This window comes from Sapajus apella, unplaced genomic scaffold, assembly GCF_009761245.1.
Source record: "Sapajus apella isolate SASKATOON/1434 unplaced genomic scaffold, GSC_monkey_1.0 scaffold50, whole genome shotgun sequence".
In the NCBI taxonomy this organism is placed as follows: Eukaryota; Metazoa; Chordata; class Mammalia; order Primates; family Cebidae; genus Sapajus; species Sapajus apella.
This window is the reverse complement of record NW_022436990.1, coordinates 5529344-5550247: the sequence shown is the minus strand read 5'-3', so window position 1 is coordinate 5550247 and position 20904 is coordinate 5529344. Positions and strand designations below refer to the sequence as shown.

Sequence of the window (20904 nt, the reverse complement as noted above, 5' to 3'; positions counted from 1 at the left end):
TTACATATTGATCTGAGTTAACTTATTCTAATAGCTTTTTAAAAGTTGCATACAAAATTATGAGAAATTTAAGAATGAATTTAACTCTGTACTCTGAAAACTACAGATTGCTGAAAACAATTATGGAAGACCCATGTAAATGAAGAATTACATAGTGTGCGTAAATGGGAACACTCAATATTGCTGTGATACCAATTCTCTCCAAATTGATCTGTAGGCTATATATTATCCTAATAAAAATTACATCTGTCTTTACTGTAGATATTGACAGGCTAATTCTAAAATTTATATTAAAGTGCAAGTGATTAGAATTGCCAAAGCAATTTTATAAAAGACACAGTTGGAGGAATACGTGATTTCAACATACATTCTGTAAAGTCACAGATATCAAGACATTGATATTGGTGAAAGAGTAAATGTACATGTAGATCCTGAGGATAAGATAGTCCTGCACATATATGGTCAGTTTATCTTCAACAATGAAGACAAGGCAGTTCATAGGGAAAAGGCCACCATTCAAGAAGCAGTGATAGGACAAGTGGATATGTAAACAATTATATGTAAAAAATCAACATTAACCCTAACCTCACATCCTTCACAAAAATTACCCTGACAGTTGCTTTTTCTTATTTTACTTTTTATTCGTACACCTAATATACTATCTGGCTGATAGTAGGTGCTATGTAATGGTTTGTGTAATAATAAACAATTACACTCTAGTTCTCCAGGTTTCTGAATCTAATTTCACTGAAAGATGCCCATCACACTTTTAGGAGGCAAATTTTTATGTGTTATCTTCAAAAAGACATAACCAAATTAGACTGGTTCTAGTTCCCTCGTTTTACTGTGTCAATCTGGGTAGCTATTCAATCATAGCTCCCTGAGGCACTCACCGGTCCCTGAAATGCTTTACAGTTTTACAGATATTACTTTGTGTCATTGCATTTGTATGTATTAGAAGCTGTAAGGATAAGAACATGTTAAATTTAAATAGAGGAACAAGAGGCAGAACAATGATATGTGACTGTAGATAATTCAATGCTATTTGTTGATGGTGCTCATTTGCCTTTTACTCCCACTGGCAGCTAAAGTCAACATGACTTCTTCATTTATCTTAAATACTAATTCCAGTGAGCTGTTGTTTTTTTTTTTTTTTTTTTTTTTTTTAGATAATATAGATGTAATGTGACTTCATTTTGCTCAAAGAACTTAAAGAATATTGGTACCTGCCTTTTCAATGTATGGGTAGATAGGCAGTTATGAATGTTGGTAGGTGAACTAAAGAGATAAAATGATTTGGCCATTGACACCGAAGAGCAAGATTGGAGCCAAAGTTCAGGACTCTTGACTGATTTTATAAAACAAGCAGAAAGAGTGCATACTTTTGAGCGACTCTCATTACAGGGCTGCAAACTTGGTATGCTCGTAAATTAAAGACAAAAATAAAGTCTGATCAACTAAAACCAAAATATTTCTCTCCAAAACTCTGTTCCATAATTATTACTTCAGTCACTGCACTAGAGAGAAAACCCCAATTAGGTGCTAACAGTCCTTTATAACCCTTCAGAACCTGCCAATCATCCTTTAAAGTGGAGTCTCTGCATTATAGCACTAGCAGCCATAGCCAGTGTGGGTAATGCAGGAATAGAGATTATTGCAGAAGGCAGCACAGAATCTGAAATAAGAAATGTGAATCAACACTTTCTGTATCTGCTACTTAGTTTGAAACTGGTGTTCATAGTAGTTTATAAAGTGCCCACAGTATCACTGGCAGGAAATCCTATTTGTTTTCATTGACGTTATTTTAAATAGGTTCTAATACATAGCAGAATTCTTTTTGCTTCCCAAACTATATTTATTGACTTTTTTCTTCTTGAAGGATTGTTTTGTTTGCCAATAAATAATTATAGCTAGCAAAAAAATAAAACTTGCAGTTTTCAAGGTCTCAGCAGTTCATTTTATTCCATAATATAAAGTCTGAAAATCTTTACAAGGAAGTTAATGTCATTGTGTGCTGTGTTGTCTTCTAAAATCAGTGTGGTGGGGTTAAGCAAGAGCGTGCAAGGGGAGAGGAACTTTTAAAGATCTTAGGGAACTAAAAGTCTTACTTTACATTGTTAATTATTCTAAAAAAAAAAAACAGGACCTCAAATTTCAAAATCAGTTCTCTGCTGACTTTTTCATATATATGGAGGTCACTCATAGTTTTTGCATTAATCAGTATTTGCTAATGAACATATAATGTGTTCCAATTCTATGACAGACACTTTCTTTTATGTCTTCAAGTTTAAGTTCTCCAGGTATTTGTATAACTCTTCAAACATTTTTAACTCATTTTCGACTCTTTGTATCTTCTCAAGAACTACCTTAAAATAATTTCTGGTTTATGCCAACAAAGAAGGGAATGGCAGCAAGATCACATTCTTCCTTCTGTCACTTGAGAAGTATTTTTTACATTCCATACATCGGTACTTGATCAGACAGGTTGCTAAAATTTTTTCCATGTCAAAGTCATTTCTAAGAATCAATAGCTTTTTTCATTTTCTTTTAATCTTCCTGTTAATAGGTTCTGCAGTTGATATTACCAGTAAAAAAATGGAAGAAATCTTTGGCAGAGAAAATCTACAAAACAATTGCCAAAGTACTTAAATAAAGCCTATGTGTACTCATAGGCTATGTGTACTCATAATTATACTTATGAGTGTAAACATTGACATAATGTAGACCTGTAAAAAACATGTAAATCTGTAAAGAATTTATATTGTGGCAAACAGACCTAAAAAGTATTCAACAAACTGAATGAAAGTGAAGAATTTGAATTTTATCATTTACCTGCCCTTCAGTGGAATTAGTAATGAAATTATTCATTGCTTTATTACAAGTTGATGTGAAGATTTGAAAAATAAGAAACAACATTCCTGACTATGCTAGCCATGTGGTATTCTAAAATTATAATTCCTTTCCTTTGGATTTAATATGTCAACCCTGTGCCAAAGAGAATGTTCTTTGGATCAAGACAAAGGGATTTTTAGAATACTTCCATCGGTTACTTAAAATCATACCATATTTTGGGTTTCTTTTTTACTTGAGCCATGACATTCTTATACAGATTGTTTTTTTATCCTGCCTGAACTTTCTATTTACCTTTTTTTTTTTCATTTTTTGAGTTGGAGTCTCGCTCTGTCGCCCAGGCTGGAGTGCAGTGATGCGATCTTAGCTCACTGAACCTCTGCCTCCTGGGTTTAAGTGATTCTTCTGCCTCAACCTTCTGAATAGCTGGGAATACAAGCATGCACCACCACGCCCAGCTAATTTTTGTAATTTTAGTAGAGATGGGGTTTTATCATGTTGGCCAGGCTGGTCTCGAACTCCTAACCTCAACTAATCTGTTGCTCAGCCTCCCAAAGTACTGGGATTACAGGCCTGAGCCACTGCTCCCAGCCATCATTTTTTCCTTGGATATTGTGCATCATTATTTCAATTCTTCCTATCCTGTCACTCTTAATTTCTGTTTTATGAGGTCTCCCTTTACTCTGGGGCTGTCCATCCTGCTGCTGCAGTCTGGACCTCTGTAGCTCTCCAGGCTGCTACACAGTTGTCATCTTAGGATTGTCTTCTCTTCTACATTGGTTTCACTGTTTCCTGGATTCCATATCTTCTTTCGTGATTTATTTCCTCGTTAAGTAATTTTCAAACAGAGAAGTTTTCTGAATATAGAATTCATACTTTAACATTACATCCTTTCAAAACTTTTAAGATGTTATTCTTTCTCTTTTCTTGCTTCATTTAACTGATTTCAAAATGAATCAATTTTCTTTGTAGACTTGTTCTCATGGAAGATAATTTTTTATCTCAATTTTTTTTCATTTTGATATTCTGAAATCTCATAAGGAGGTATCTAGGAATGGATCTTTCTTCATTTACTGTGATTTCCATGTATAGAGGCTTGCAATTTGAAGATCTTTGGCTTTCATATGTGAGAAATTCTCCTTAATATTATTTTATAGTTTTCTCTTCCATTTTTCCCCTTGGTGTCTCTCTTTCTGGTATCCTAATGGCCAGATACTTTCTGGACAGATTTGCATCTTTAAATTTCTGATACATGGACTTAGAAATTAATTCAACTTTATTTCAAGTCTTTTTTTGTCACTGTATTTGAAATATTTATTTGTATAAATTTAATATTGTACCCACTTCCTCATTTTTAGGTAGCATTTTATTTTCTAGCATAGAAATAAGTTCATGGATAAAAACATATTCTACCATAGCTATTGACTAAGAGGAGCTTTTTGGTGAAATACTTTTTCATTTAGCAAGTTGGGTAAAGGTTTACAGACTCTTTTTTTTTATTGTGGCAAAATATATATAACATAAAATTTTCTATTTTAACTATTTTTAAGTGTGCAATTCAGTGGCCCTAAGTATATTCACTTTGTTATGCAAGCAAGTCCTCCTATTAACTTTTAATTTGGTAAATGGTATTTTTATTCTTTAAAAAATAAATGCTTTCTTATTTTTAATTTTTCATAGCATCCCAATTTCAAATAATCCATATGATGCCTTTTCATAGCTTTCTATATTTATTTTTTTATTTTATCTGAACTGTTTATTTCTTTGGGGACCAGTTTTTCTCTTTATTTACTTTGTTCTTTCTCTTTTCTTCCTGTGTTCCTCAACATGTGTCTTTTCCTAGTTAAAAAAAAATGACAGACTGTCTGGTTTAGACTTATTAGCTAATATGTAAGTAGATCTGTTTCTTTTCTGTGGGAGAATTCTGTTGAAGATTACTGTATGGGGTAGATAGGGAACCTAAACTGGTAGGATTCACTTCACTTAATTAATTAATTAATTGATTTAGACAGGGTCTCACTCTGTCATTCAGGCTGGCATGCAGTGATGCAATCAGAGCTCACTGCAGCCTCGACCTGCTTGGCTCAGGCAATCCTCCTACCTCAGCCTCCTGAGTAGCTGGAATCAGAAGTGTGCACTGCCACGCCTGGCTAATTTTTGTATTTTTGGTAAAGATGGGGTTTGGCCATTGTTGTCTAAGTTAGTCTCAAACCCTTAGCCTCAAGCAATCCTCCATCTCAGCCTCCCAAAGTGCTGGTATTACAAGCCTGAGCACCCAGCCTGAGGATTCACTTTAATTTTAAGCTAGTGGGTAAGTAATTTTACAAGTACCAAAACAAGGAATGTTTGACTTGGGAGTACATATTTAGACTAGCTTCCTCCAGGAAATTCATTTTCCTAAAGCTCAGTTCTTTGCTTGTTGATAAACATCAGGGTGCTAGCCCCCTGTGCTCAGGTTAAAGGTCTTATATAGAGACTTTTGGCCAGGCACAGTGGCTCACACCTGTAATCCTGGCACTTTGGGAGACCAAGGTAGGTGAATCACTTGAGCCCAGGAGTTTGAGACCAGCCTGGGAAATACAGTGATATCCCATTTCTACAAAAAATACAAAAATTATTCAGGTGTAGTGATACGCACCTGTGGTTTCAGCTACTTGGGAGGCTAAGGCAGGAGGGTCACTTGAACCCTGTAGGCGGAGGTTGCAGTGAGTCAAGATTGCACCACTGCCCTTCAGTGACAGAGCAATACTCTGTCTCAGAGCAAGAGAGAGAGAAAGACAGAGAGAGAGAGAGAGAGAGAGAGAGAGAGAGACAGAGAGACAGAGACACAGAGACAGACTTTCAATTAATCCTCCTGTTTTATGACCCAATTTTTCACCCTCACTCTCCTTTGTACCAGTCACCTTTTAACCCAGAGCTATAGTACCTTCTAGAGTTTTCATGTAGTATATTCTAGAATGCTTCTTTCTCTGCCCATTTTATCTGTCGACACAGTCATCAATTTTCTGTCTTACAAAATGTATTGAAATTTCTCATTAGTGGTAATCACCACCTTTATTCCCACCTCCCTTATCTTCCCTTTTATGGGTTTATTCTTTCTAAACTGTGATACTTTTATTTCAGTGTGATTTCAGGAGGGAAGGGATGCAAATGTATGGGATGGTATACATATCTGTTAGTCCCCAGGAGTAAACTAATGACTTGGAGAAGTAATTCATATTGCCTACAAAATTAAATTTGCCAGATATTTCTTTAAGTGCAGATTTTTCGGCTTCTGTTTATCCTAGAGCTTTTTGGGGAAAAAAATCAAATATAATCAAAAACCAGTCGGATGCAGTGGCTCATGCCTATAATTCCAGCACTCTGGGAACCCAAGACAGGAGGATCACTTGAGGCCAGGAGTTTGAGAACAGCCTGGGCAACATAATGAGACCACCGTCTCTACACAAAAATTAAGAAATTAGCTGAACATGGTGGCACGCATCTGTAGTCCAGCTACTCACGAGGCTAAGGTGAGAGAATGGCTTAAGCCCAGGAGTTTGAGGCTGCAGTGAGCTATGATTGGCCACTACACTCCAGCCTGGGTGACAGACAGACCCTGTGACTTAAATAAGTAATTTAAAAAGGCAAAAAAAGAAAGTAATATCACCCATTAGCCAGTTGTTATAAAATCAAAACTTACACATATATTTTTCACTCCTTTGTCACTTAAATACATTTTATACACCTTTTGTTTTAATGTGGATGTTTTGCAATATCTGAATTTTTTAAGAAGCTTTATACCTTGATATGTAAAACATTATGTATTCACTTAAAAATTTAATAAAGTGATTTTATAACTGTATTTATAAAGTTAAGGCATCCATAATATTATAGGGTTTTTTTGTTTGTTTGTTTGTTTTTTGACATGGAGTTTTGCTCCTGTTTCCCAGGCTAGTGTGCAATGGCATGATCTTGGCTCACTGCAACCTCTGCCTCCCGGGGTCAAGCAATTCTCCTGCATCAGCCTCCTGAGTAGCTGGGATTACAGGCATATACCTCCGTGTCCAGCTAATTTTGTATTTTTAGTAAAGACAGAGTTTATCCATGTTGGTCAGGCTGGTCCTGAACTCCCAGCCTCAGGTGATCCACCTGCCTCAGTCTCCCAAAGTGCTGGGATTATAGGCGTTAGCCACCACACCCAGCCAATATTATAGTTTTTAAATAGAAATAGTATTTGTTTCCTATATTTAAATTATTCTAAAAATTTATTTTTAATGTCTATATCACATTTATTCATAAAGATTGATATTTTCTATGGAGTTCTTGATACCTCTTCCCCAAGGCAATATTAGCTACTTTGTACACATTGTTGTATATTCTGCCCTCGTCACAACAGTTGTAAATAGTTCATCTTTCTTGTTCACCTGTGTATCGCCCCCTACTTCATCTCCGTACCTTATTCTCCACTGTCTTGCACATTGGTGTAGATGCTCAACTAACATTTGTGGAAGAGAAAGAAGGCAGCTATTGAGATGGCCTTATAAGTGTCAGAAGTCAGTGTTTCTTCTACTTGTGTTTTTTTGAGAATTTTTAAAAATAAATTTTCCAAATGAAAGATAGCCTCAAATATGGTGAGGCTTTTTTGGTTTAGAAAAGATTGTACATCAAAAGGTTTTCATATTCTTATCATGGATAATACATTCACATGCCATCTCGATGCCATCTCGGTGGTCTTTTATTCTTAAACAATGAGCTTTTCTTTATAGACTGTGATTCTTACATATGGAAATGGAGCTGATTCTCTTTCATAATCATAGGATTGTTTAATGAAGAAATACATTTATGATAGAAAAAGACTGACATCCACTTGATTTTAAAAATCAAAGCGACTTAGTTAAAGGATTGTTTTTAAGCGGCAGCCTGTAGAAAGTAACTGTTTTGCTGAATTGGGTTTGTCAAAATGTATCAAATTAATCATTATGAACCTTAAGGTTCTTTTGTCTATTCTCTTTGCCTAGCACTTGACCATTAAGGATTCGAGATGAAAAGAAAGAGATACCTACCAAAAAGTCTTATCTTTTCAATGCAGTTCTAATAAGAAAGTGTGAAATCTGGAACTCAGCCAAGTGTTACTTAATATCTTAAAACGTGTTTTAAATGTAGGTTTGCATTAAAATTTTAATATAGTGAAAAAGCATCAATTATAGAATTAGTTTTATGAGTATGAACAACAAATGAAAACTTGATTAAAAGTGGCCATATCAAGCATTCTTCACTTGAAGCATCTTGCCAGCGTCTGAGTAATGCTTTGATTTGGTTTGAACCTTTTGTATGTAGCAATTTTTAATGCAAGTTACTACAGTTCTTTTTGAATAATATAGGTCATGAGAAGTTCATTTGTAGGTGGGGCAGTTGTACTACTTTGGGGGACTGTCTTAATAGATCCATTTCATTAATTGTCATGAATTTTTTATTAACAAAACCAGTACATCAGGTTTAGCAAGCTAAAAGCTGTTCTCATAGTTGTTATCTTTATTGTCAGAAAGAATATTGTGAAAATAAAGAATTACTGCACATGCTTTTAACTCTTGATTAAACAGAAGAATGACACTATCCATGAAAAATAACTTAAGGGCATATTATCAAGTTGACATACAGTGTTTTCAGTTTTGCAGCTCCCATTAGCTTTAAAGCCTTGTGCTTTAACTTCAGTGTCTTCCAGTTAGGAATAATGCCAGAGCCGTCTGTTGCGTACTCAGAGTTAATGAGATTAATGTCAAGTAGCAGGATGTTCATTCTCTCTTCCTTAAGCTTTATTCCTTAGGTATTTTTAGATAAATGTCCTTCTAAGGAATTTCTTTTAGAAACCAGGCAATGGTATTAAGAAGCAGCAGTAATAGATTGGAAAATGAATGATGTTAGCCTGTGCATTTTATTTACCAATGAAAGAAATTTCCTTCAATCCCCATCTGATAATCTTTATTATTCGGTCATACATCGAGCATTAAAAGTATGATTTTTTTTTTAAACTTCAAGAAGTCTCAAGAGATTTGTTAGACATATGATAGGCAGTTATATTGTTAGCCATATTCTTTGTGTCTTCAAGGCTATAAGCACTTTTACTTCCTACATCTTGTGAGATAATTGGTAGCATGAATTATCTTTATTTAAATGATTTTAAACATGAAACAGGGAGGGCTTAGGGGTTTTTTTTCAGGATCCCATAACTAAGCTTTGATACAGTACTTAATAGAACCTGGAATTTACATTTGTACTCATTGTATTTGGTTAAACATTTGTCTTATAAAATGTTAAGGATGTTTTCCCTCCCCAGCCTCCCCACCCCTCACTTTCCCTCCCCTAGTCCCCTTCCCCACAACCTACCCCAGTGTGTAATGTTCCCCTCTTTATGCCCACGTGTTCTCATTGTTCATTACCTACCTATGAGTGAAAATATGCAGTGTTTGGTTTTCTGTTCCTGTGTCAGTTTCCTGAGAATGATGGTTTCCGAATTCATCCATGTCCCTACAAAGGACATGAAGTCATAGATTTTAATGGCTGCATAGTATTTCATGGGGTATATTTGCCACATTTTTTTTGTCCAGTCTATCATTGATGGGCATTTGGGTTGGTTCCAGGTCTTTGCTATTGGAAACAGTGCTGCAATGAACATACGTGTGCATGCGTCTTTGTAGTAGAATGATTTATAATCCTTTGGGTATACACCCAGTAATGGTATTGCTAGGTCAAATGGAATTTCTATTTCTAGATCCTTGAGGAATCGCCACACTGTCTTCTACAATGGTTGAACTAATTTACACTCCCACCAACAGTGTAAAAGTGTTCCTATTTCTCCACATCCTCTCCAGCATCTGTTGTCTCCAGATTTTTTAATGACTTCCATTCTAACTGGCTTGAGATGGTATCTCAAGGTGGTTTTGATTTGCATTTCTCTGATGACCAGTGATGATGAGCATTTTTTCATATGTTTGTTGGCCACATAAATGTTTTCTTTTGAGAAGTGTCTGTTCATATCCTTTGCCTACTTTTTGTTGGGATTGTGTGTTTTTTTCTTGTAAATCTGCTTTAGTTCTTTGTAGATTCTGGATATTAGCTCTTTGTCAGATGGGTGGATTGCAAAAATTTTTCCCATTCTGTTGGTTGCTGGTTCACTCTAATGATTTTTTCTTTTGCTGTGCAGAAGCTCTTAAATTTGATTAGATCCCATTTGTCTATTTTGACCTTCATTGCCATTGCTTTTGATGTTTTAATCATGAAGTCCTTGCCTGTGCCTCTGTCCTGAATGGTATTGCCTAGGTGTTCTTCTAGGGTTTTTATGGTATTAGGTCTTATATTTAAATCTTTAATCTATCTGGAGTTAATTTTAGTGTAAGGAAGAGGTCCAGTTTCAGCTTTTCGCACATGGGTAGCCAATTTTCCCAACACCATTTATTGAACAGGGAATTCTTTCCCCATTGCCTGTTTTTGTCAGTGTTGTCAAAGATCAGATGGTTGTAGATGTGTGGCGTTGCTTCCAGGACCTCTGTTCTGTTCCATTGGTCTATATCTTTGTTTTGGTACCAGTACCATGCTGTTTTGATTACTGTAGCCTTGTAGTTTGGGAGAAATGCCAGATTTAGGCGATGAGGGGGACCAAGACTGCAAACCACGTGGCATGTGTGTACCTGTGGAACAATCCTGCGGGATGTGTACGTGTACCCTAGAGCTTAAAGTACAATAAAAAATAAAAATAAAAATAAAAATAAATTAAGGGTGAAAAAGTCTTGAGAAAATCATGTTTTGAAAAACAAAAATTATATAGTCTTTGGAAGAAGGCATATTATGATAGGAATCCTGCCTTCACCCTGTACCTGCTTGACTCTGTGTAATTATTTGATCTCTTTACCTCCATTTTCTCATTTTAAATGGAATGGTAACTACCTTTCAAAATTATTGTACACATTGAATACACTGTTTATAAGTGTCAAAAAAAGCACTAATTAAAATAGTGTCTTTTTGATATTATCTACACATTTAGAATTAGACCTTGAAAAATAAGTTAAACAGAATTATCCAAAGTAACATGGTCTGTTAGTGGCAAGGATACAATTAGAACGAAAGCATCCTAACCAAAACCAGTGTTCTTTGCAGATGCATTCTATATTTACTGAAATTATCTAGGCTACTTAGTTAGTCATTAGTGAAAACCACACTATTCAGTATCACCACTCTTCTTTTTTTTTTTTTTTTTTCCCCAAAATTCAAGATTTAAATGGCTGTCATTTGGGCCAGAATTGCAGATGTTTTTCTGTGTGCGTGATTTAAATAATCTGGTCATTTCCAGAGGGATACTATCAAGCTCTTTTATAATCAAAAGTTTTTCAACAGCTATTTATGAGCATCCGCAGAGTGGGTCTAGTTAGCCATAACCTAGAACAAATGAGACATTTCCACACTATGTCATACAGTTGTCCCAGTGTCAATATGTGCTGATTCATGGAGTCATGTTCTACATACTGGCTCTCCTCATGACCTGCGTGCCCTCTGACCAAAACTATGCTCATGGCTTCAGATTCCTTACGCCAAATGGATTACAGGCTTCCAGGTGCTCCTGTGTTTGGCCTTCTATGAGGCTAATCTTCATTGGCAGTCTTGATGTGGATCTTCTAACCCTCACTTTCCAATACTGTCTAGGTAGTCTACCACAGAGGGTTTAGTGATAGTGTTAGCTAACACTTATATAGACCTTTACTTTTGACAGTTCTTTTATATTTATAATTTGAACTGATGCTCATAACAGCTGTATGAATAAGCAGTATTATCTGTCTTAAAATTGAGAAATTTAAAATTCAGTTAAGTAATTTCCCCAAAGTCACACTGACATTGAATGAAACAGCCCAGGTTTTTACTACAAATCCCATACTGTTTTCACCTCTCAATCATGGTTCATGATCCTGCTGCTGACAGTTGATAACAAAAGTATTCTATTATAAAAAACAGAATGAAAAAATATAAAGTACCTATTGTGATATGAGAACTTTCATCATATAAAGCATAAAGAAGCATGTATGTATAAATCCATGTGGGAAATAAAGTATTGTCAAAGTATTAACTAGGGAATAAATTTTACTTCTCTCCTTTTTCTCTCAGCACTGAGCACAGGGGAGGTAGCTGAGAAATGTTTCTGGTTATTTCATTTAAAATGTCAGAAAAATGACAATATCACATAAAAAATCTTACTATGATATATTGTAACTGTCATATAAGAATTTTTTTTCACTGTTTGTGATAATTGTTATATGTCTCTTCCTTGAACTGTCTCCATATACTCCTCTGGTTTCCTTAACCCCAGCCTATATGCTGATGACTCCCAAATGGAGAAGCCACATCTCTCTCTTTAGTTTCAGTTTGTACATCAAAACTATCTGCTGGACATTTTCAGTTGATATTTCTTGGTAAACCCAATTCAAAATGTCTAAAATGGAAGGCAGCAAATGTTCTTTTTAGAACTGCTCTTTCTCCTGAATTCCTATGAGTCAACAAATTCCATTGATTTTTACTTCTTAAATATTTCTTGAATCTGTTCTCTCTTTTTATTGTTAATATTAATATCCTATTCAGATCTTCATTATATATCACTTGAAACTACAGAAATAGCCTCCTAAATAATGTCTCTACACCTGATTTTGTTCTCTTCAAATTCATGCCTGACTCTTTCTTGATTGCCATTTACCTTAAAACCAATTCAGTAATAGTCCTTCATTTCCACAAGATAATGTTATAGTTTTGAAGTCTTCTCATGATCTAACTCATAACTGCACCTTTGCCTTCATCTTTTGTTCTTTCCTTGTCATGTACATGAGCCCAAACTGCTTTTGTTATCGATATATTGTTCTTTTTCTCTCCGATATGCTTCTGCTCATGCTGCCTCATACTTTTCTTCAGGAATTGTTCTCTTGTGAATAACCTACTGCCACTCTTCTCTCTTTCTTCTCTTTCCTTCACCAGTCAAATTAAGTGCTTATTCTCTGCTCCCAAATTCTATTATTATCTGCCTTCTCATCTTGCACTTTGAGTTTTTTAAGGCAAGGATGCTCTTACTCAGTTCATAATTCTAGGACAACTAATGTGTTTATATTATAGATAGGATTTTTTTCATTTATACCCTTTTAGAAATGTGGTGTTGTTCCATGAAAATTACATGATTTTATTTTTTTAATGTATTTCATTGTGATGTCAATAATCTCCTTGATAGCGCAGTTTTGGTAAATCTCTGTTTACCAAATTGGATTTATCCTATTCATATGTTATTTTCCCATTAAATAAATTATTTGTTATATTCTGTTTTTCAGGGTGTTTCAATAAATTGCAAAAATATAGGATGCACTGACAGCATTATTGTACAATCCTTGTCTTATCAATATAATGTAGAAGAAAACACAGGTTTCTTCTACGTCATATTAATATTGGTAACTTTTTTTGTGAACTCATCATACTCATTGCAGGAATAAAATAAATAAGCTGTAGGTCAGTTTTCAGTCTTTTGCCCATCCAAATTAGTCTTCTTTCATATTTCCGCTAGTCGAATCTATATTTTAAATAATATATATTTCCTTGAGTAGTTAACAAGATCAGATACATTTTCCTCAACCCAAATAAATGTTGCTAAATGATACCTGTCCATAGTATATTCCCCAGATAAATAACAAATTGTAGTCTGGGACCATGTTCATACTTATATTATGGGTAAGTTCTATACAAAACCATAATAGACACATATTAAATGAAAAACAAGCATATTGTGGCTATGAATTTTTCAGATAAAGGAAATACAGCTTTTATTATTGAAAAAACCCTAACATTCTTTGTTATAGTAAGCTCAGCATTATTGCCATCTTGCCCTTATCCACTATTTCAATCCCAAGCCAGGTAAATATGGAATTATAAGGGCAATAAACATTTCCCTGCTGAATTAAAATTTAATTTAATTTGCTTGTTAAATTGGCTTATGTGTTTTTATTATTGACTTGTTTCAAAGAGATCTCACAGTTGTATTTGTCACTTCCAAAAGTAGATTTCATATAGGTTGTGATTACCAGAAGGTAGCAGAGATATTGAAGTACTACAAAATCTGGTGTTATATTTCAGTCCGTTTTTTAAATATCAAAAATTAAAGCTCATTCTAATGTTATTGTCTTCTAAAAACATAGAATCTTTTGGAATAAAGTATGAACATATGAAAGCTCACTCTACAGATAACCTTTAAGAAATTGTTTTTACAGTTGACGAGTTCTTGAAGATTCTAACCAATATCCTTTTTAATACTTACATAATACTTTGATATATCTTTATTGAAAAGGACATCTTGCAGCAATATATACTTTGTTGATAGGAAATTTATTTCAGAGCTATACATAATGTAAAAATACCCATCATGAAACAATAAAATTTGAAATAAAGCATTTGTTATAAAGAATTGGCATCTGGGTGCTTCAGTGTAGAAAATTCATGAGAGATAAGAGCCTTTTAGACCAGGGCTGTAGGTTAGCTCTCCAGAAAGGGACTTTACCTGCAAGTGAGTCTTTCCTAAAGCTGGATAAAATCCATGCTGAAAGTACCACAAGAGTAGGTTTCTTGATCTTTTTCATTCACTGCTCTATCCTTAGTGCCTAGAACAGCGTCTGGAACAAAGTAGGTGCTCTGAATAAATGGGAATGGACATGCCTTCAACCAGACTCAAGAGTTGCCATACATTGGGTTTCCAGCAATCAGAGAATGGGTTATTCTTTTCTTGGTTTCACAAAACATTTGGGAGTAGTGAGATAAGGACACTATCCTTTCCTCAAGATAATATTCTCTCCCTCGCTCACCTTACTGTACAAGTTGGTACTTGTTCTCTACTCTGAAGGTTTCTATTTAGGACTAGCCATATTTGCAACCCCATAATGAACTAAACATTTTCAGCAAAGATTTTCTCATACTACTACGCTGTGACACATGACTTTTTCTACCTGAAACACCCTTTATTTTTCCTTGTTTGATTAACTCTTACCCCTTTTTCAAGACTTAATCTGGGTTAGGTGCTCTTAGTATATATTTCTATAAGTTCTTGTTCTTTTGTAATTTTCCAAATCAGACAATTTCTGAGGAAACATATAACTAAATCACCTACAGTGTCACACCACATGTTATTTGGGTTCACAAGTTAGCTGGTTGAAGCATTTGCTGCCTACAAGAAACCCACCTAATGGGTAGACATTCATACGCTCAAATAAAGTGGTTGAAAAATATATACCACACAGATGGAAAACAAAAATGAGCAAGAGTAGCTATACTTATATCAGATAAAACAGACATGAAATCAACAACAGTAAAAACAGATAAAGAAAATTATTATATAATAATAAAGGGTTCAATTCAACAAAAAGATATAACTATCCTAAATGTATGTGCACGTAGATTCATAAAACAAATACTCCTAGACCTACAAAACGGGATAAACAGCAATATCATAATAAAGGAGGACTTCAAAACACCCCAAGATAGCACTAGACAGATCATTTAGGCAGAAAATCAACAAAGAAATTCTGAGCTTAAACTGAGCTTTAGACCAAATGAACCTAATAGACATTTTTAGAACATTCTACTCAACAATGAAAGAATATACATTTTTTCTCATTTGTACATGGATCATTTTCCAAAATAGATAATATGTCTGTACATAAAGCAAGATAGAATGACATCACACCAAGCATCTTCTTCTTGGACCACAGTGGAATAAAACTAGAAATCAATACCAAGGGGAACTATCAAAACTATATAAATATATTGAAGCTGGACACAGTGGCTCATGCCTGTGATGCCAGCACTTTGGGAGGCTAAAGTGGGCAGATTACTTTAGGTCAGGAGTTTGAGACCAGCCTGGCCAACATAACAAAACCCATCTCTACTAAAAAATACACACACACACAGATTTCTCTTCTACACCCCACATTTCTCCTCTACACTGTCCTAGGAGAGGTTCTCCATGAGGACCCCAACCCTACAGCAAACTTCTGCATGGGAATACAGGCGTTTCCATACATCTTCTGAAATCTAGGCAGAGGTTCTCAAACCTCAGTCCCTGACTTCTGTGCACTTGCAGGCTTAACACCACATGGAAGATGCCAAGGCTTGAGGCTGGTACCCTCTGAAGCCATGGCCTGAGCTCCACATTGGCCCCTTTCAGCCATGGCTGGAGTGGCTGGGTTGCAGAGCACCAAGTCCCTAGACTGCACACAGCATGGGGACCCTGGGCCCAGCCCACGAGACCAATTTTTCCTCCCAGGCCTCCAGCCTATGGTGGCAGGGGCTGCTGTGAAGACCTCTGACATATCCTGGAGACATTTTCCCCATTGTCTTGGGGATTAACATTCAGCTTCTCATTTCTTATGCAAATTTCTGCAACCAGCTTGAATTTCTCCTCAGAAAACAGGATTTTCTTTTCTATTGCATTGTTAGGCTGCAAATTTTCTAAACTTTTATTCTGTGTTTCTATTTTGAAACTGAATGCCTTTTAAAGCACCCAAGTCACCTCTTGAATGCTTTTCTGCTTAGAAATTTCTTCTACCAGATACCCTAAATCATGTCTCTCAAGTTCAAAATTCTGTAAATCTCTAGGGTGGGGACAAAATACTGCGAGGCTCTTTGCTAAAAACATAACAGGAGTGACCTTTACTCCAGTTCCCAACAAGCCCCTCATCTCCATTTGAGACCACCTCAGCCTGGACCTTATTGTTCATATCACTATCAGCATTTTTGTCAAACCCATTTAACAAGTCTCTAAGAAGTTCCAAACTTTCTCACATTTTTCTGTCTTCTTCTGAGCCCTCCAAACTGCTCCAGCCTCTGCCTGTTACCTAGTTCCAAAGTCACTCCACATTTTGAGGTATCTCTTCAGCAATTCCTCACTCTATTGTTATTAAATTACTGTATTAGTCTGTTTCATACTAGTGATAAGACATACCTGAGACTGGGAAGTTTACAAAAGAAATAGGTTTATTGGAATTACAGTTCCACATGGCTGGGGACACCTCACAATTGTGGTGGAAGGCAAGGAGGAGCAAGTGACATCTTATGTGGATGTCAGCAGGCAAAGAGAGACCTTGTGCAAGGAAACTCCTGTATTTAAAACCATTAGACCTTGGGAGACCCACTCATTATCATAAGAACAACAACAACAACAAAACCTAGTCCCATAATTCAATCATCCCCCACCAGGTCCCTCCCACAACACATGGGAATTAGATGAGCTACACGCTAAGATTTGGGTGGGGAAACAGAGCCAAACCATATCAGTACTGATAGAAAAATAGACACATAGATCAATGAAACAGAATAGAGAACCCAAAAATAATGCTACATACCTACAACTAACTGATCTTTGATAGAACTGGTAAAAATATATAGTAAAGAAAGGACATACTGTTCAATAAATGGTATTGGAAAAATTGGATAGCCATACGAAGAATAGCAAAACTGGACCCATCTCTCACCATATACAGGAAGCAACTCGAGATGGATTAGAGATTTGAACATTAGACCTGAAACTGAAAATCCTAGAATAAAACCTAGGAAAAACTCTTCTGGACATCAGCCTGAGAAAAGATTTTATAACTAAGACTTCAAAAGCAAATGCAACAAAAACAAAAGTAGACAAATGGGACTCAGTTAAACTAAACTTGTAGACAGCAAAAGAAATAATCAACACATTAAACCAACCAACTGTAGAAGAGAGGTGCTATTTGCTGTAAACTATGCATTCAACAAAGGACTAACACTCAGAGTCAACAAGGAACTCAAATAGCTCAACAAGAAAAAAAAATACCCCATTAAAAATTGGGAAAAGGATATGAACAGATATTTCCCAAAGGATTACATACAAGTGGGCAACAAACATGAAAAAAATACTCAAATCACTAAACAGAAGAAACATGGCAATTAAAACCACTATAAGATACCATCTCATACGAGTCAGAATTGCTATTATAAAAAGTCAGAAAACAAAGATGGGAGCAAAGATGTGGAAAAAATGAACCTCTGTGGAAAATAGTATGGAAATTTCTCAAAGAAGTCATTCAACACAGCAATCCCACTGAGTAGGGTAGATACTGAGTATCTACCTAAAGAAAAAGACACCTGCACTTGTGCATTTATCACAGCAGTATTCACAATAGCAGAATCATGGAGTGAACCTAAATACTTATCCAATGGATGACTTCATAAAGCAAATGTGGTACAGTCTATGGCCATTCTACCCTGAACACGTGTGATCTCACCTGATCTCAGAAGCTAAGCAGGGTTGGGCCTGGTTAGTAGTTGGATGTAAGACTGCCTGGGAATCCTGGGTGCTGTATGCCTAAAAAAAAAAAAAAAAAAAAGAAAGAAAAAGAAAATGTGGTACATATACACTATGGAGTACTACACAGACATGAAAAAGAATGAAAATATGTCATTTGCAGCCATATGAATGGATCTTGAGGTCATTATCCTAAGAGGATAACCCAGAAACAAAAAATCAATTACTCTATGTTCTCAATTTTAAGTGGGAGCTAAGCAATGGATATACTTGGAAATACAGGGGAGAATAATAGACACTAGGTACTCCAAAGTAGGGTAGGAAAAGGAAGGAGGTGAGGCAACTGAAAAATTGCCTTTTAGGTACAATGCTCACTATTTGGGTGATGAGTATACTAAAAGCCCAGGCTACACCACTATGCAATATATCCATGTAATAGAGTTACACATGTACCCCCTGAATCCATAAAAATAAAAACAAATTTTTAAAAAGCTGGCTGACAAGGGTTAGTTGATGCAGCTTGTCTTTTCACATATATGCAATTATGTATAGGTGCCAGAAAAAAAAATTAATTTCCTGTTGAAGTGCCTATTTTAGCAGCAGTATACCCAATTTACATTTTTTCATTTACATGAGCAATTGGTTACCTGTGCATCCTTAGTTAACTAGCATCATATTTTCAACTTATTTCAGTGTAGTTTTGTTATCATTTTATATTGAGGACCCAGACATGTACCTGCTGGCCTTTCCCTTGTTCTGATCTAACATTGATTTCTCGCCAAAATTTGAGAAGTAGAAAAATACCTTTATAATAAACATTTCAGGATCAAAATTAATATAGACATGTTTCAGAAGGCATAAACCAGAAATTGCAATTTAAAAACATGAATATTGTATGCTGCCTTTTCGAACTTTGACATATTATGGTCAGCAATGTATAAAATGAAACTCCTTGAAGATGGACCATGGTGGAACATGGTGCCTTACTCTTTTAAAGTGATACAGTATTGTACCTGCTGGGCGCGGTGGCTCAAGCCTGTAATCCCAGCACTTTGGGAGGCCGAGGCGGGTGGATCACGTCAAGAGATCGAGACCATCCTGGTCAACATGGTGAAACCCCGTCTCTACTAAAAATACAAAACATTAGCTGGGCATGGTGGCGCGTGCCTGTAATCCCAGCTACTCAGGAGGTTGAGGCAGGAGAAGTGCCTGAACCCAGGAGGCGGAGGTTGCGGTGAGCCGAGATCACGCCATTGCACTCCAGCCTTGGTAACAAGAGTGAAACTCCGTCTCAAAAAAATAAATAAATAAATAAATAAATAAATAAAATAAAGTGATACAATATTGAAATCATCTTTAGACAGGATTTTAGGAACAATTTAGAAAACTTCCCATCATTGCACTTGGACCATCAATAACATCTTAAAACTAAAAATATGTCACTAATAGTGGGAAGCTATTTCTCTTCCATAAACCAGCTATGTCAGGCAAAAACATATGTAAATATTCATTTCAGCCCACCACAAGGTAAAATAGGCAGGTCTTCCTAGTGTTGAGAAATGCACCATTACACCTCAAATCTGGCAAATTTTTAATAATTTTTAATTCTGGAAATTGAACTTTAATGATTTTACTCTAATACTGTTTTCTTTATTTTTAAATTTTAACCTTTTTGATATTGGATGTATCTTGAAGAGTCATTAATTCAGTATAGTGCTTTTCAGTCACCAGTTCTTATTTCATACTTAGGAATGTAATTTGTGACTTTCTACAATTAGGCTCTTAAAATTTCCACCTCATAAGTCAGTCAGTCTTTAGTAAGTGTCTTAAATTTTAGACTGAAATACATTTAAACTATTTCTCCTTCCAGAATAAAAAACAAATGTATTACTAACTTCCTTCCCAATCTGTAAACATGAAATGTGTAAATTTAAAGAAATCAGCCTCATTTCTAGACAAGACCTAAGCAATTATCAAGTATTCTAATAAAACTTAAATCTTGGGAGATTTGTTTTTATTTAAAGTATGAAACTGCTAGTTTATCTGCCTAGCTAGGAGTTAAAGGTAAAACAAGGGGGCTTTAAACTCAATAGATAAGTTAAAAAGTAAACATATAAAACCCAACCTGTACTGTGTTGAATAAAAAGCAAAAATCTAAATGTCTTCTGATTTTTCAGAGTGTGTTGCAACACAAATTTTATAACATTTCCTTATGACAGCTGTATAACAGGTTTTGAACAAGTCTAGTGTAGTGTTTAGTAAAGTGAAAGAGGTTGGGTTTTATGCTTTTTAAGTTGGCATTTTACCAAGAGTGAAGTTTGGCGGTGGTGATTTTTTTCTCTTATGTTTAAGTGACAAAGTACTTGATTAAAGTGAACATGATTTTATATTAATTCTGATTTCTTCTTTTTCTGAGGAAGATAGTAAAATGAAATCATCCAAATACTTGTACACGTACACAGTATATTGCCAAGCAAATTATTTATGGAAGGGAAGGAAAGATAAAGTTGCTTTTAAGAGTCCTTTAACATATCAGTTTGATAACTAGCAAAACACCTTTACAGCCATTAAATATTTACCAAGACTTGGCTTTGGACGGGGGGCAGTTTAGTGCACCAAATTTCACTCTATGCAATGCCATTGATTAGCTATCAGAAGGACATAGTTAATAAGTAACTTTAGGTATTACAGAGCGCTCTACATTCTTGTCAAATCTTTTCTCTGAAGATGACCTA

At 35.4% G+C, this 20904-nt stretch overlaps 1 protein-coding gene and 1 pseudogene across 6 annotated transcripts in view; both read left to right on the top strand.

Moving 5' to 3' along the window:
- Positions 1–20904, top strand: part of MIPOL1 (mirror-image polydactyly 1) — a 370191-nt gene that overhangs the window by 251838 nt on the left and 97449 nt on the right. The window lies entirely within an intron of this gene.
- LOC116526384 lies at positions 18112–18230 on the top strand (annotated as a pseudogene).